At 32.1% G+C, this 17,217-nt stretch overlaps 1 protein-coding gene across 1 annotated transcript in view; it reads right to left on the reverse strand.

Annotated features, from left to right (window-relative positions):
- The window catches only part of DACH1 (dachshund family transcription factor 1), a 407,431-nt gene that overhangs the window by 261,392 nt on the left and 128,822 nt on the right, over positions 1–17,217 (reverse strand). The gene's annotated exons all lie outside the window — the stretch shown is intronic.

Raw genomic sequence — 17,217 nt, forward strand, 5'->3', positions numbered from 1 at the left:
GGATAAAACAATTCCCCTAGCCAGTTATTCTAGATAAAAGTAAACAATTATATCCCTTTATTGTTGGTGAAAAATGGTTCTAAGGAGAGAGAAAACACGGTTTCAAGGCCACTGAAGTTGAGCAATATACATTTAGGTCACATACTAGGCTGGATCCTTGAAAATGCATGAGATTTATTTTCTAACTGTTCATGCACTGGGAAAATCTCCCAATAATAAATTCAGAATACACAGTAATAAAGAGCAGGAAAATAACATTAAAAATAAGTATCAACCCTTAAACTGCAACAGGAGAGATGTAGATGAGATATGAAAAGATAGTTCTTCCTCTCATTAGAGCAGTTAAACATTAGAATAGGTTATCAGGTAAAGTCTCTGTAGACTCTTCTCTTGAAGGTTTTTAACATCCGAGAGGCAGCCATTTATCTTGAATCGTGGAGGTAAGTCCTGTCTGCCGGCAGGTGAAGGACTAGATGACCTCTGAATTCATAAGTTACTTGTTACCAGCTGCCTGATTCAGTTATTTAAGCAGTCTTTTTTATTTAGAAGTGATAACCAGCAATGTTAAACATGCTACAAGTTAAATATTTTCCAATTTTAACAGATGAAGAAACTACATTGAAAATGTATGGATCACAGATTAAGATCACCATTTTAAATATAAGCAGAATTATGTTTTTTAAAAACTATGTTTTGGATGCTAAAATAATAAGCAGTACAGAGACAATTTAAGATTTTGTCATTTCTGTGTGATATTGGAAATATGAGCAGACATTTATGAGAAGAGTTGCAGAAATGCTATTTTTGAATAATATAAATGATGCGACAAAATTTATATGAGAAATATTTTGGGTACTTTCTACATTGTGATTAATTTAAACAGATAATTAAATCTCTCCCTTTTCCTTTACTACTCTTCATCTAGATCATGAAAAAGTTCAGTTCTATGTTTGGCATAGATGACTTCAAGGAAAATAAATTATGTTAATCAAAACAACAAAGGATCAATAAACAAATGAACATATCACAGAGATAGCGTCATTCCAAAAAGTTACAAAGATTCATCTTACTCTGTTATCTTGATTCTGTGTAACTTCTTCTCTTCATTTCTCACCTCTGGAAACTAAGCATTACCATGGACAACAAATAAAAAGTAAAACAGTGCTTTTAGCATGACTATAAGAATTCTAAAATGGCCCGTAAAATCTTTATTTGGAGAAATATCTAATATCTATATATATATTTATTATTTGAATCTATATTCTTAAATAAATCGTATATTTCGTCTGAAAAAACTTTTTCCTTAGAACTTCCACTTGAAAACTTTTTTAAATATAAATTAACATTAAAAAATAAAATGTGGACCAAAATTAGATGGAAATATCTTCAGGCAGTGATTATGTCTGAGGTACACAGATTCTACAGTGCAGGTATCATTAAAATTATCATTTTTAAAATAAAAGAACTGCATCAACTGCATTGCTTTCACCATAAGCTGTTATGGGTTCAGAGGACAAATGTGCAATAAAGTAGATTGCATTCACCTTCTTCAGAACTAACACTAGGTAAATATTTTTAAAACAAAATTTCCGCAATTTGCAAATATAGCCTAAATTTATGATTTTGAATTTGTTTAATTTTTACCTATATTCAAAAGACACTCAGACGTTGCTTCAAGTAAGGTCATGCTGGCCCTTACATATCACAAATTCTTACCATTTAAGGTAACCAAAATTTTTTAATAAAAATGCGTCTTTAGTTTACAGCTAGAATAGGATAATAAAAATAATCTCCTTCTTTAAGTTAAAAAAACAATTTCAATAAATTTAATCAAAGTTAAATTACTTTTAATAAGTTATTCCCCTGGTCCCCCAAAATCAACAAACCTTTCATACCATAGCAGCCTTACAAATTTTTAATTTTTTACTGGGGAAAAGTTTAAATAATGCTTTAAATGAAATTAAACTAATCTAAACACTTGATGCAATGACACCAATAGTCATTGAATATGTCTGGAGATTACCTACAAGTGATAATACAGTATATTTTGGCTTGTATTCATTATAGATGACTGTTAAGTTTTAATTTTCTCTGTTGCAATGTTTAATTGACAAAAACAAAAAAAGCACAGTAAAGGACTCATGGCAGCAACGGGTCACAAACCCAAGATCTCTTCTTTTCTTCTTCTTTTTTTTCCCCTTTCTGTTTTGTAACCATGGTAAAACAATAGAAGTGAACTTTCCCTGAACTTTTCTCTTTAAAGACCTGGGTCCACATTGACCCAGCAGGGCAAGCTGGAACCTGATACTATCAACCCGAGGGCTGCTAAAGCAATCAGGTTCAACAACAACCATATATGTTCCCTAATGTCATTTTGCCACAAAGCCAAGGCAAAAGCAAGCTATTTCTAGTACAGAATGTCTTTCTATTGTTTAAAAGATTAATTCAATAGTCTAAACGTGCATAAAACATGGACTAAGTGGTAGACTACAGAAATATATTATTGTTCTCTTATAATTAAATCAATACTGTTTATTTGTAGATAAGGCCAAATCCCACAAAAAAATAAAAGCTCCTAGATGGATTATTAACGAAGAAATGATTTAAATCATTATGGAGTTAGATGATCTTATATTTAACTAACTCATTTTACCAAATTCTCATGGTAACCTGTTTTAAAAGATAATACTGTTTAAGAAAGTTTTTTCATGTCCTTCTATAGATAACTAAAGGATGAAGAAAAAATTGATTAAATTCTCTAATTAAGATATTTGTTATTTCTGCAACTGCAGCATGATAAATAATGAATTAGATGGACTGTAGTAACACTATTTCCATTTTTTTCATTCAAAGAGTATTGGCATTTCTGATTTAAATCTAGTTTTTAAAAATTTATATCTTTATAACACAGCATTTTTTTAAAACAGTCACTATATCCAGAAACAAGTAAAGAGATAAATATAATTTCTAATATTCACAGATGAGAATTGTGGAAGTAGTTTAGATTCAGTCTTTTTTCAACTCCTAATGTTCAACTAAAATACTACAAAAATTTAGTAAGAATGATATAATAATAGGAGAAGTTATTCTATCATTACTTCACACCCTCTCAAAATGTCTGTATAATTAAAATAGATATGTATTTATCACATATCAACTGTTATTAATAACTTTGAAATGTTAACTGCAATGCTTAAATAGATGCTCAGTTATATTATTTCCTCCTGAATATTGTCCCCTATGGTGTCTATAGTACACATTCACAGCAACAGTTACAATGGTTCCAATAGTAGCATTGAATCATGTAGATGAGGTCTAGGTTATGGTAACAATAGGTCGCGGCATACCAATGAGAAGAAATCAGAATTGTGCCCACATATAAGAGGAGTTCAAAAATTATTAAGTGAATGAAGAAAAAGAGAGAATTCCAGAATACCTAGGGCATTAGCCACTGTAAAAACAGTTGTCCTTAAAATGGTAATTTTCCAGAATTCTATAACAAGATAATCCTTTTTTGAAAAGTAAAACAATCTTTTTCATACTTTCACTGGTTCAAGTAAGTCAGTTATTAGTTGAGATTCACTCGTGTAGTTGTATGTGTTTAGATATAGTATTACAGACATTTTAGAGATAGCCAGACTAAATACAGACAATAAGAGATCTGTTCCAATTTATTAAATATATTTAAGATTCCTTACAAAAACACAGGTTTAATATTTTCATCTAACTCTCCTTAAACTGACTTTCCAAGTAGTAATATGAATAATATCACTACAAGTGCATGTTTAATGCTATATTTGTTTTTAAGAGGTTGATCTTCAATACTTATAACAAATATGTAGGGCATCTATAAGCGACATTAAAATTTTAAAAGTGTACTGTAAAATAGAAAGAATGGGAAGAGAGAATAGAGCCAAGAAACAAAATGGGCAGAGGGACTATTGGCCTAACTGCTGGTCTGACTTTTGAACAAGTCACAATAAAGGGTTCATTTATTTTCTTTTCTCCCAGTTTGAGCACATAGGGAGGTAAGACTGTGATTTTGGTGATGATGAAGGGAAATCTAACAAAGGCAGAGCACCTTCTGTGTACCAGGTGAGTAACATAGCTCATCTCATTTAAATTCCAAGAGTCCAAGAAGGCAAATATTATTATCTTCATTTCTCAGATGAGGCAATTAGAGCAGATTGGCCCAACAGTATAACTCATCAATTTCAGACATTTTTGTCAAATCCATGTATCTCTGACTTCAAAGCCTGTATTTACTCCATTATAACATGGTGTCTCTGAGTAACAGAGACAATAGATCACTTGGCCATGGATCAAAAGGCAGAAGCTGTCACTCATTAGATGTGTGACCTTGGCAAGCCACTTAACCTTTTGGAACCATCTTTCCTTCTCTGACATGCTCAAGGGATGCTACGGCAGATAAAATTTAAAAATCTAAAATAAAAAAGTCAAAGAAGATAATAGTATCATAAGGTGGCTAATAAGAAAAATGTGAACAACAAGAACAAAGGAAAAAGATAACTGTATTCTATGATGTTCAAGGATACATTCTTCCAATCCAAGAATACAGTTTCTATATTTGTGCCATTATCTTCATGCATTTCTACTTCAATGTTACTATTCTTCCTCCTGCCCTGACTGATTTTGTTGAGTAAAGACGTTATACAGGGATTTTAATCTTTCTCAATACCTATTTATTGGTGAATATGAAGTATATAAGTGAAGAATATTTTCCAGTGAGAAAAGGATATATGTATGTAAATATATATATATAAGTAAAATATATACTTACATGCATATAAGTAAAAAGACAACTTTCAGTCTAGTGGGAGAGAGAATTAGTGGGCAGTAAAGAATAATTTTCTTTGGTCACTTTTTTTTTCTGAATAGGTAACAAAACTTCTAGTTCTTAGACTGAAAAGTTTGTACCCCAAAGTAATTTCTAGATCAGCTTAGAAATGAAATTGATGTCTAATTTATCAATTATTAAAACAAACTTCTGAGAAATTAGAAGTAGTGTTTTCCTTTTTCTCTTGAATTCCAAACCCATCTTTCCATTGGTGTACTGGACATCTAGACATTTCACAAGTACTTCAAGTTCAATATGTCAAAAGTTAACTTATCTTTCACCCTAAACCTACATCTCATTATCTGTTATATTCTATATATCTGAAAATAAACCACCACGCAACCAATCCCCAAATCCAAACTCAGGGGTCACCCCAAATCCTCCCTTTTCTTTAGTGTATTTTCTACTTCTCAACTCAATGGTCATTAGCTTCTATTGATCCTACCTATGCTATCTCTCAACTCACTCTCTACTTTGTTCACATTGCTCCTGTCTTATCTCAGATCCTGTTCCTTCTCTTCCTGCAGTGTAGTGAACCAAGTGATCTATATAGAAAAAACATTACAGCACCTTCAGCACATTCTGTAAATCTTCCAAAGCTGCCAAATTTCTTATCATAGCATACAAGATCCTTCAAAAATCTAATGCCTCAATTCCTTTCCAGTATAATTTCTCAAAACTTTCCCACCCTCACTCTGTAATTGGTGCCTAATCACTTTCATGTATCCATGCTAATCTTTCTGCCTAGAATGCCCTTTCCTTCAATTGTCCATGGGAGAAACCCTAAACTAGTTCACATCCCTCCTTCCTTAATCTCTCCAGGTACATGTGGTTCACCAACTTCCATCCACTTCCATAATCCATGAACTATATTACAATCCTTACCACGCTAATATGACAATTTATACGTCATTTCTTTCTAGGAATACAAAGCCTTTAAACACACTAATTATGTTCTATTTATTTCTATTTCTCCAGAATTCAACACAGTCTGGTAACTAGCAGAAAATTAATACTATATTTGCTGGAGAAGAAACAAAATAATGATTTTCAAAAAAAGTATATATTGTGCATTAAATTACCAGAAAGTATTAAAATACAGGAACCACCTTTCCAAAAAATAACCTTCCTCAATAAATAGAGATAAATATAAAGTGTTAAGAAGTCACCTAAAGAGACCATTTTTAATTGAATAATCAATTACATTACATAAATCCTACAAAATTTAAAATATAAAATAAACTAAAGCAAAACAATATAGAATTTTTCGTGCTACAAAAAATTTTAGTTTAAAAATGCTGTTGAGAGTCAATCAAATAATATAAAATATGAAGTCATCATTGCCCTTTAAAATCCCTTCAACAAGAATTCCCTAATTGTACTTTCACTTTATCTCACTGTACCAGTAAGTAAATAAATTAACAAAATAGCTTTTATCACACAGAATAACCTTTTAACTGAGGGATTATCTCTGGTTTATTTTTCATTTCTTTCACTGCAGATAGCAGTTCATGCCTCATTGATTAGTTTGCTAAGGTGGTGACCAGAAATGAAAACACAGTCTCTCAGATATTGCAAGGACCTGAGTGTGTAATCACACACACACAAAAAAAAAACACTATAAACGCACGCACACACACACCCATTCACTCTGTGCTTCTATTCCTGGCATTTAGTTTCCAAGAAACAAAAAGTCAAGAATTATAAATATTTCATTTATATTAGTCCATGCTCAGATATAATTCAGATTTATTTCTCATTTACATTTTTTTGTGCTTTTTCATTAAATTGCATTTAAGTTTTTTTCAATCATAATTTGTGCATTTCATGACAACTTTCAGGGGAAGAGAAAATATAAAGTCAAAAGAAAAAAATGTAGTTTTCTTCAGATTCCTTCCATTTCTGAATTCAGTGGTAGCCTATATTTTGATATATCCCATTGCATGTACATCTGCATTTGAGACTTAATATATTGATCATTAAGCATATCATTTCAAGTCAAATCTTTAGATCTAACACCTCTTTCCTTTCTTCAGCCAAAAATACCTGGAATTATTAATCTAAAAAACTTTTTAAGCAAAAAGAAATCAAGTATGACAATACATGTTAATTAAAGTAACCAGAACCAGGAGGGGCAAGCCACTCTGATCTGGTCTGCTGCTACTCAGGACTGTTGAATCCTGTGTCCTGATATTTAAAAAAATCATTGATCACCTAGCATACACCAGAAAAAAGTAAACACAGGTTTGAAGGGTTTAAAGTCTAGAACAAAAGAAAAAGAAGGACATGATATGACCCCACATGGAAACTAACAGCTTAAATCAGAAGAGGAACCTTAAAACATTTAATGAAAGATAACCAAATAAAAGACAGATTAAAGTTATTCCTTTCACTTCTGAGCTCAAAAATAAGAGGAAGAGTATTTTAGCCAAACATTAGGAAGGGCCTGTTGAGAGTTAGAGACAAAAATTATCTTCCTCTGAGATCCTCGTCTCCTCGGAGGTTAAGCAGAAGATGGACAATTTCCTCAACTTATCAGGGATACTGTAAAACAGACATTGGCATTTGTTAGAGGTTTTAGCTCACTCACTGCAGAGGCCTCTTTCTAATCTGAAATTCTATTATTCCCTTCACCAGAACACACTCGCCATCACCTACCCCATTTGGTTATGTATCCAAATATGTTGTTTCTTTTTCATTTAATTTGCTATTCCATTAATTAGGTGCTTATTTCCTTAGGTTGTTATGCTATCCTGATAACTGACTGTTCTGTCAACATTCCCAAGTACTAGCCATCCTACCCATTGCTTTTAGAAGAAAGATCATCAGGCAAGATGATTTTGAGTAATGGCTGAAGCAAGCTTTAGGAAAATTATAACTTGGCAGTCCTCATGTCTCCACTTTTAGTGGAGCTTTCTTTCTTGTTAATGCTCTTACTCCTCTCATTGATATTTATACCCATCACCTCAGCCATCCACACTTGTTAATATTTTACTTGCAACAATCAACTAAACCCTGCAAGAATTTAATTGATAATTAAGGTTGAAAGCTTAAATTATGAGTATTTGCATTTAAAAAGGGCTCCTTCTTCTGTATGAATGCAACCTCTGGTGCTATTTCTTAAGAAGAAAAAGAAATGAAGCATTTGCAGACCACCTTTCACAGGTTACCTTTGACCTAATATTAGAATGGATTTGCTTCTGAAGGAACACCTCAGCTCCATGTCTTATTGTAGTGTCTCCAAGCCTCTTCTTTTGCCCTTCTGACTCTTTTACAAACTTTATACGCCAAATTCTCACCAAATGATTATACTTGAGGTGATATTACAATTTCATGCATACAAGACTCATGTAAAAATTATTGCGCTGGAGTGAAATGCATAGATTCCCTTCAGAAGTCAAAACTCCCTGATTATTTTCTGTACTGTCTTCACAGCCTTCATGCTTTGTGTATATTATGACATTATCTATATTTTCCTTTTGTGTAGGGAAGGGCGTAACATCTCTCCTCCCATCAAAAATGGATTTCAAAAGTGACCACCCCAAGTAGCCTGAATTATATTGACTGTTTCCGTCTTTATTACTGTAGTTTTCTTTGTTGGTTATTCACTGTTGTTTATTCATTCTTTCAACATTTATTAAAAGTTTATTATCTACTGGAGAAGGTTCTGGATGAAGAAAGACAAAAAATAATGAATAGACTATTAAAATGGTGCCTTTGATTAGTAGGACAAGTAAGACTTCTCTAAGAAGGTGAGGCTTGAATTTAAGAAGTTACCAGCTATCAGAAAAAAAGAAAAAAGAGTTCCAAGTGACGGATAGTGAGTGCAAAGGGCCTAATGTGGAACAACAAGCTTGTGTTCTTGATCAGGAAACCAAAGGAAAGTCAGTACGGCTGGATTTTAGCGTGTAAGAGGGAGAAAGGAAAGTGATAGAGTCTGGGAGGCTGGCAGTATAAGAAGTTTGGGTTTCTATTGACCTATCAATAATATTTATTTCTATGCTCTCTTATTAAGTCTTAAATCTCTTCCTGTGCACAGCACACTTTTCCATTCTCCAAATATGATATATTTTCTCTCAGGCAAGAGACATACCTTGCTGCCCTATTTCCAGCCATAATGTCTAGTTCAAGGCTCAGCTCATAATCATGTTTAACAAATGTGTTTGACTAAGTAAATTAAAAAGTAATATAAATGGAAACCATTCACTTAAAATTCCAAAGCACTCCACAGTGTTTAAGTTTTCAGATTCTATAAAGAATACTATCTGTATTTTAATGAAATATGAATCCTTTGCCTGCTAACTCGTCCTTAACATAAGGATTACACTGCAGCCAAAGACGCATTATACAAATGTCTATATTTAGTCTTCCTTTGTCAGAGCTTTGCTCTCCATATAAAAGATCAAGATCAACATAAAGGTAATAAAATGATACATAATAGCACACAGTTATGTTCTCTGTACTTATCAGTTCGAACTAAGATGTCTTTATCAAAAGGTTCATTTTCCTGCAGTGGTGAGTTTGTATTACGCAGGCATCCTCCACACCTGTCAGAAAGTTCCTACCCCCAAGTAAATGTAACCGTTATCAGATACGGAAAAGAAAATGTAAATCTTCTTTATAAAAAATATTTCTCTTGGTGATCCACAGTTATTTTCGGTTATAAATACTGTGTGGCAAACAATAATAATATTGATTGAAAAAAATATGGAAAAGTAACCGATGGATATCTAAGAAACAAATCCAGCACTGATCCTCTACATGAAGAAAGTAAAAATCTATTTTCAAATATGCAAGTGATAAAATACGATTTCACTATAGTATAAATGTTCACATGTTAGGCCTGGTGCCCCCATAATACATTTGCCTAATACCACAGTAAATTCTTTCATTGTTTTTCCCCAACTAGGATGACAACCATCTAACCTACATAATATTAAGCAGACATTTAGTTCCACTGATGTGAACAGCCAAGAGATTAATGCTGACAGAGCTAAATTACACAAGAGTCAGGAAATGTGATCCAACAATACAATTATAATTATCACTCGGGGAGGTAAAAGATGAACATATTTTCATCTTCTAAGGGCTCTGGATTAAAGGGCCAAACACTTAAATGCCACTTTTACTCATTTGGTAACTAGGGGTATTCCAAATTCTGTAATTATATGACTTTGCATACGTTAAAAGCATGGTGGCATTAGAGGCTTCTGATAGCAATGTTACAATTAAGGGTCAATGTCTATTTTTCATTTTCAGCCACTGTTTCAGAAGAACTAAAATAATCACTGAGTCATATGAAGATTAAAAAAGAACTAGTTCTTATTATCTCCCAATTTTCTTTCACTAAATTTGCAGTGCAATTATTTTTTGTTAGATTGTTGTTTATTTTGTGATATCATAAAATAATTCAGAAATTCCAATAGCATGTTTTCTTCCCCAAAATCTTGTTGGAAAAAATATATCCATTTTAAAAGCAGGATTTTAGATGAAAGTTCTTCACAATATACTAAGTATTTTACTTCTTCAGAGTTGTAATATAGACGCTTAAAGTTATGAATATATACCTAAATGCTTTCATAATCCCTTTAAATAGTGCAGCTATTATAATGATATTTATTGTTGGGATAAAATTAGAAAAATATGCTCTTAGGCAATTATAAGTCTATACCTATAAGTTATTTTTAGCCCAGTATATTAGTCATTATTCTGAATAATTTATAAATTAGAAAGGAATATTCCTTAGGAGTATGCAACCAGCATGTGCCATTCGTTGTAAATGAGTTTCTATATTATATATGGGTAACACAGTTAGGATGAAATTGAGGAAAATGTCTTCCTTTTGACTTTTCTTAGTGACATGCTAGATGATTTTAAGAAGCTCAATGCAGTTTGTTTCCATCATACTAAATACCCCCACTTGGAAGCTTGTTGATTGAGCCTACCAATGAATGCAGATTTCCTATGAGATTTTATATCTTTGGATACATATATAGAATTGCTTGTTTTCTTTATATAAAAAGATAATTCATAAAACAACATTCCATTTTAATGATTAAGAGATAGAGTCCCTTATATGTGAAATTCCAGTGGTTTCCCAATAGCAGCCTCTTGTGACTGAATCATACTGAACATCAAAGAAATTCTTTATTCAATAATTTTCTTGATAAGAAATGGGTCAAAATTTGGTTGAAAATTGGAAAAGGAGTATTCCTAGATAATAATATATGAAAAATATTAGTGAGCATGGCTTATATCAATGTGGAAATTTTTATTTTTTCAAAATGATCCCAAAGCAGATATACATTATTTTTTCATTTATTATTTCGCCTCCCTAGAAACAATCATTCTAAATACACCAATGAAGAACCAAAAGGCCAGTCACACAACACGACTCAGTTTTACAAGATGAGGAAAGGGGTTTGGATTTTGCGTCAGGAGTTACAGGTTTCAGCTTTTGCTCAATAGTATAGTCTGAAAGTTTCTGGGCTCAGTGTCTACATCCATACAAAGGGGTTTAAATACACCATTCCTGGTTTTCTCCAAGTGACTAGGATGAATTTGAGGGTGTGGGCAGAGAAGAGCAGGAGGGTTCTGACCGCCCCTCCCTCAATACTTGGGAACTGGGGATATGGAAGGAATAACTGTTATCTGGAGATTTTGTGAAGGACTGACACAGTACCATCTAAACACTCCTGTAAATGGGAAGAGCAGAATGTGTAAGGAGTTCCTATTAATCTTTTTCCATGGATTATGTTATAAAACTCAGAGAAGAGCTATTCATTTACCTCCCCTAAATAAAATAAAAGCTACTAAAATGTGTCTTAGTAAACTTGGTACCTCAAATATTTGCTGTCACATTTTAAGATATTTTGTCAGTTCAGATAGCACAGATAAATAGGTATCTGAACAGTAATGCTGAAGAGGTCTTTTGATGTTGACTTGCATTTGACACAATAACTAAACTTGGTTGTAATCATTACTGAAGAGGAAATTCCAATATTGATTGCTCTTTTTAAAATATGACAGATAGACTCTGTTTTTAGTAAGGGGTATTTGTTTAAAATTTATTTTCTAACCCCACATCAGTCCTCCTCTTACTTAACAATTTAAATGACAGATTATTATTTTGCATTTTTGCTTTCACTTGCTTTTCAGAATATTTTGATGAGTAACAACAACTCTTACATTAGACTGAAAAGTTCTTTCAGTATTGCAAAGAGTTTGCAGGCATTCTCTCAGGCCTAAGATAAGCAGAAATATAAATTCCTGTCTAATGGGAACTATTTCAAACATTTTAATTTTCAAAGTAAAGGCACCAAATGTAAAAAGATTTATATCATCAAAAACTTCTAAGGGTTTTGTGATTGTATTTACCCTGTTTAGCTCAAGTGAAAAGTAATTTGAAAACCTCCTCCAAAAATGTATTGAAAACAGTTTTCTATAATTGGACAATTCCATCTGGTGATCCTCAACTATGCAAAACTTTCTGCTAAATGATCTTTTTATGTATGAACCAATATAATTGCATTTACAATGATTAAAACTAATATATTCAATGCATGTCTATTTAAATCCTAAATTACTCCAACTGACCAACACAAAATCTTGAAATCATCAAAATTTAAATAAAACCTGTTCTGTAACTTGTTGTGCAAAATAAGTTGGAAGCACTCTTGAAATGCTGTGCTGATATCATGTACTTTCTTTTCTAATTTTTCTTATTTTTGCAAACAGCAAAGTAGATAAATTATTTCAAAATCAATGAATAAAATATTAATTACTTAAACCTAACAATATATAAGAAACATATCTTAATTTTAAGAACAAATGAAACAAACTAGCTACATTATGTCTAGAGTTATAAAAAGATTAAAAATTCTAACGGGACTGCAACTAAAATTCTTTATGATTTATGGGCATTTTAATTTTTAAAAGAAATTTCCAATTAGCTCCAATAAAGTCCACATTAGAGGAATAAAAATCTTCAAATATTTGACAGTGTAAAGCACTCATATCATAAATTTTTCTTCATGAATGAATCTTTATGTTATAATAAAGATTAATCACAATTAACTATAACTTCTGGATTATACAGGAGCAATTCTCTCCAACAATCCCAACTACAAAGGCAAACCTTCTAAACAAGGGATATTACAATTGGCAAAGAATGCTATCACTGACGAAAATATATGCAGTCTATGTGTGGATTACAACATCTCTCTTAGTCAAATTGAACCTATAAAAAGTATTTAAAGACAAAAATTTTGAAAATAACTGCTTTGGAAATGAAATTAGTATAATCAAAAAAGCTTGAAGATTTTCCAGCAGAACAAGTCTCATCAAAACCATAATAAGAGGGTTATCTCCAAAAACCATGTTTGTACAAAGGCATCCTCATTGCAACAGCTTTAATTATTTTAACTGATGTAGCCTTTAAGAAAATGAAGCAACAGTCAGTTGAGTTTCAAAAGAGAAGATGAAAGAGAGAGAGAATAAATGTGAATTGACTCGAATACAAAATTCTAGTTTTAAAACTCAACTTAGAAACCCTGAGTTGATTCAAGTGTTAGTTTGCCCCTTCTTTGAATCCACGGTGCCCTCTTAATTTTATATATTAAAGTAAAACACCTTTGCTTATTAACTCTTAGTAAAGGAGTGCCACAATCACAGTATAGTTGATCCAATTGTATAAATATAAACTATATAATATATATTATAAATATATATAAAATGGCAGATTGAAATAAAAACAAAACATCCAAATTTAGTAATATGTGACAGTTTGCAACTCTATATTTACATTAAATTACATACACAAGATATAACATTATGGCAAATTTATAGTCAGTTAAATCTTCCTTTTTTCTAAGGTATACTTTTTTGGTGAGGAAGGATAGCCCTGAGCTAACATCTGTTGCCAATCTTCCTCTTTTTTTTTCTCCCCAAAGGCCCAGTACATAGTTGTATATCCTGGCTCTAAGTCCCTCTAGATATTCTATGTGGGATGCTGCCACAGCATGGCTTGATGAGTGGCATGTAGGTCCATGTCCAGGATCCAAACTGGTGAACCCTGGGCCACTGAAGTGGAGCACGCAAACTTAACCACTGTGCCACCAGGCTAGCCCAAAGTGAGTTAAATTTTGATGTTTTCTAGACTATTTTAAAATATTCATTTTCTCTAGAACTATTTTGCCACCTTATTTGCACATATAAATTTGACTTTGTTCAATAGATGTTCATTGCAAAAATAGGTTAAGATAGAGTTGATAATTTATATCTATTAAAGAAATGAGTTCCTTAATTCATCACAATATTTAAGATGGCAATGGTCATTGAAAATAAAACAAAAATGTAGGATATTCTGCTTGGATATTGCTCTGAAATAAATAATATAATAGTTCTGCCCTTATCCATCTTTTCACTTTCTGTGGTTTTGGTTACCTGTGGTCAACCATGGTTCCAAAAATATTAAATGGAAAATTCCAGAAATAAACAATTTGTAAGTTTTAAATTGCACGCTGTTATGAGTAACATGATGAAATCTTGCGCCATCCCACTCCATCCCACCTTGGATGTGAATCATCCCTTTGTCGAGTGTATCCAAGCTGTATAGGCTCCCACCTATTAGTCACTTAGTAGCCATCTGGGTTATCAGATCAACTGTTGCAGTATCACAGTGCTTGTGTTCAAGTATCCTTTATTTTACTTAATATAGGCCTCAAAGTGCAAGAGTAGCAATGCTGGCAATTCAGATATGCCATAAAGTGCCTTCTTTAAGTGAAAAGGTGAAAGTTCTCAACTTTGTAAGGAAAGGAAAAATGGTATGCTGAGGTCACTAAGATATAAAGTAACTTTTATAACAGGATATTGCTATAATCATTCTACTTTATTTGTTATTGTTGTTAATCTCTTGCTGTGCCCGATTTATAAATTAAACTGTATCATAGGTAGGTACGTATAGGAAAAAACATAATATTTTTGGGTTTGGTACTATCTAAAGTTTCACGCATCCACTGGGGGTTTTGGAATATATTCTCCATGGATAAAGGGGAAATAATATACTGTATTTAGAAAGAAATTATTAATGAAAGATTTAAGGAAAGCATGTTTACACATGATTGATCCTTTAGAAACTTACACGGTTTATAGGGCACTGGATTACCTTTTTGTCTGGTTTTACATAGATATACTTTGCTCCATTAAGTTAAGTATTTGCTATTATGATTCACATTATGCTAGTTTATCTTATTGGATAATGAATCCCTTTGACAACCTGTTGAAGATTACATACCCATCTAGTCAGTAAAATGATCATATACCCAAAATCGTGCAGCCAATTTCAACGGCTTCCCCGATACCCCCACTTCAGAACCTCAGTTGCAGCCCAGGGCTCTGACTGCCATGTTTAAACCTCTATTCTTCTCCACGCATTCCACCTCTGTACATCTATGCAGATCTTAGGTGAATAAACTGCATTTTTCCCCAGCTTTATTGACATATAACATTGTATAAGTTTGAGGTGTACAATTTAATGATATGATATACATATATATTGAGAAATGATTACCACAATAAGGTTAGTTAACACATCCATCACCTCACATAGTTACCTTTGTGTGTGTGTGTGTGTGTGTGTGTGTGTGTGTGTGTGTGTGTAATGAGATCATTTAGGACTTACTCTCTCATCAATTTTCAGGCAGGCAATAGAATATTGCTAACTATAGTCACCGTGCTGTACAGTAGATCCTAGAGTTTATTCATCTTATAACTGGAAGTTTAATAAACTGAATTCTGAAGCTATATACATTTGTTTCATTTAATAGAAAAAAATACATGCATTTTTTCTACTTATATTCACATAGAGACTTGTAGCTTTCTTGAGAGAAAATCCAAAATAATACTTTTATGTCTGAGATTTAAACATTGATTTAGTTGGAACAACTGATGAATATAAAATGTAAACTCAGTGTGATTTAACAAGAAAATACTTTACATAGAAAAAATAAAAGCTTGGATTTCTAAACACCAAATCATATGTGTATTTTAATTTAACTAAATGGCAACTTCTAATTTAAAAAGTAGATGCCTAACAGGAGTGTAAAATGGTATTTGTCATCTTATATACAGTCAATGAAAAAACCTATATTTAAGTTCAAGATATTAAAGTGAATTAAGGAAGTAACTATTCCACAAGAGAATACATCATTTCAGTCTAATTTTAGTATATAATTCTCCTTATTAAATATCATGTATGAAACGGTCTTATTTATCATCTTATCTCATTAGATATTGTCTAGAGAGGCAATTTTGAAAAAGAAAAAATGGTTAGGAAGACTTTATTTTAGTCAAATTAGATTTGATACTTTAAATGTTTACCTATTTAATATGCAATCTTTTATTAAACAACTCTTCAGCTATAGCGTATTTTTTGGTAAAGTTTTAATAACTTTCTTGTAATTAAAAATAGCATATGATATCAGAGACCAACAGTAATTAAAAGTAATCAAATTTAGTGAAATGTGTACAAAATAAAGAGATCTGTCCATATTTTGCTAAGAAGTTATCAGTTGATCTGTTTTCTCCGTAAAATGAAATAATGCTTATTACTAAAATATAGGCCAAGTTCTTTGCCTCGTTTTCTGCTTTTGTAAAATGTATTGCTTGAGAAACAAGTCTTCAAAAAACAAGGCCTAAAAAAATCTACTACTCAGGGTGCCTTTGAGGATATTTAATTAAAATCTAATCCTGCATTCATTAAGGCTCACATAAATTAAGCTGTCATTCATAAGATTTATGGATTCTCATTTGCATATTGCATACAATTCATCAATTACTCAAGTATGAAAGGAGCACATTTCCCTTGGAGCTGCCTGCTACCCTGCCAACATTTGAAATGAGGGAAAGAGCAAGACTGTCAGGCATTCACACAAACTTTCTTCCAAATGTCTGCTCCTTGATTAATCTAATTTTCTAGATATTCCTTACAAGATATACCAACAGCTCTGGTGCATATTTCTATTATTTCTCCTGTCTTCATCACCAAAATCTTCTAGTCTTTGAATACTTCTTCATGTCTGAGTGATTATTATTTGTTTGCTAATGATATGGCATTGATGATTTCTTTTTATTAAAATGCCTTTGAGCATATAAGCAAAATATGAAGAGGTGGGCCATACATTTGTTGATTTTAACATTAATATTTAACTATCAATGATTAGCCTATTTCATGTGTAATAAAAAAAGGAAATGAGGAAATGAAAAGGCAAAAGAGTATTGCTCTGTAATGTCGTCAGCATAAAACTCTAGATTTCAGAGAATCTTAGCATTTCAGAAGAATCTAAAACAAGGCTACATAG

The sequence above is a fragment of the Equus przewalskii genome, chromosome 16 (genome assembly GCF_037783145.1).
Source record: "Equus przewalskii isolate Varuska chromosome 16, EquPr2, whole genome shotgun sequence".
Lineage (NCBI taxonomy): Eukaryota > Metazoa > Chordata > Mammalia > Perissodactyla > Equidae > Equus > Equus przewalskii.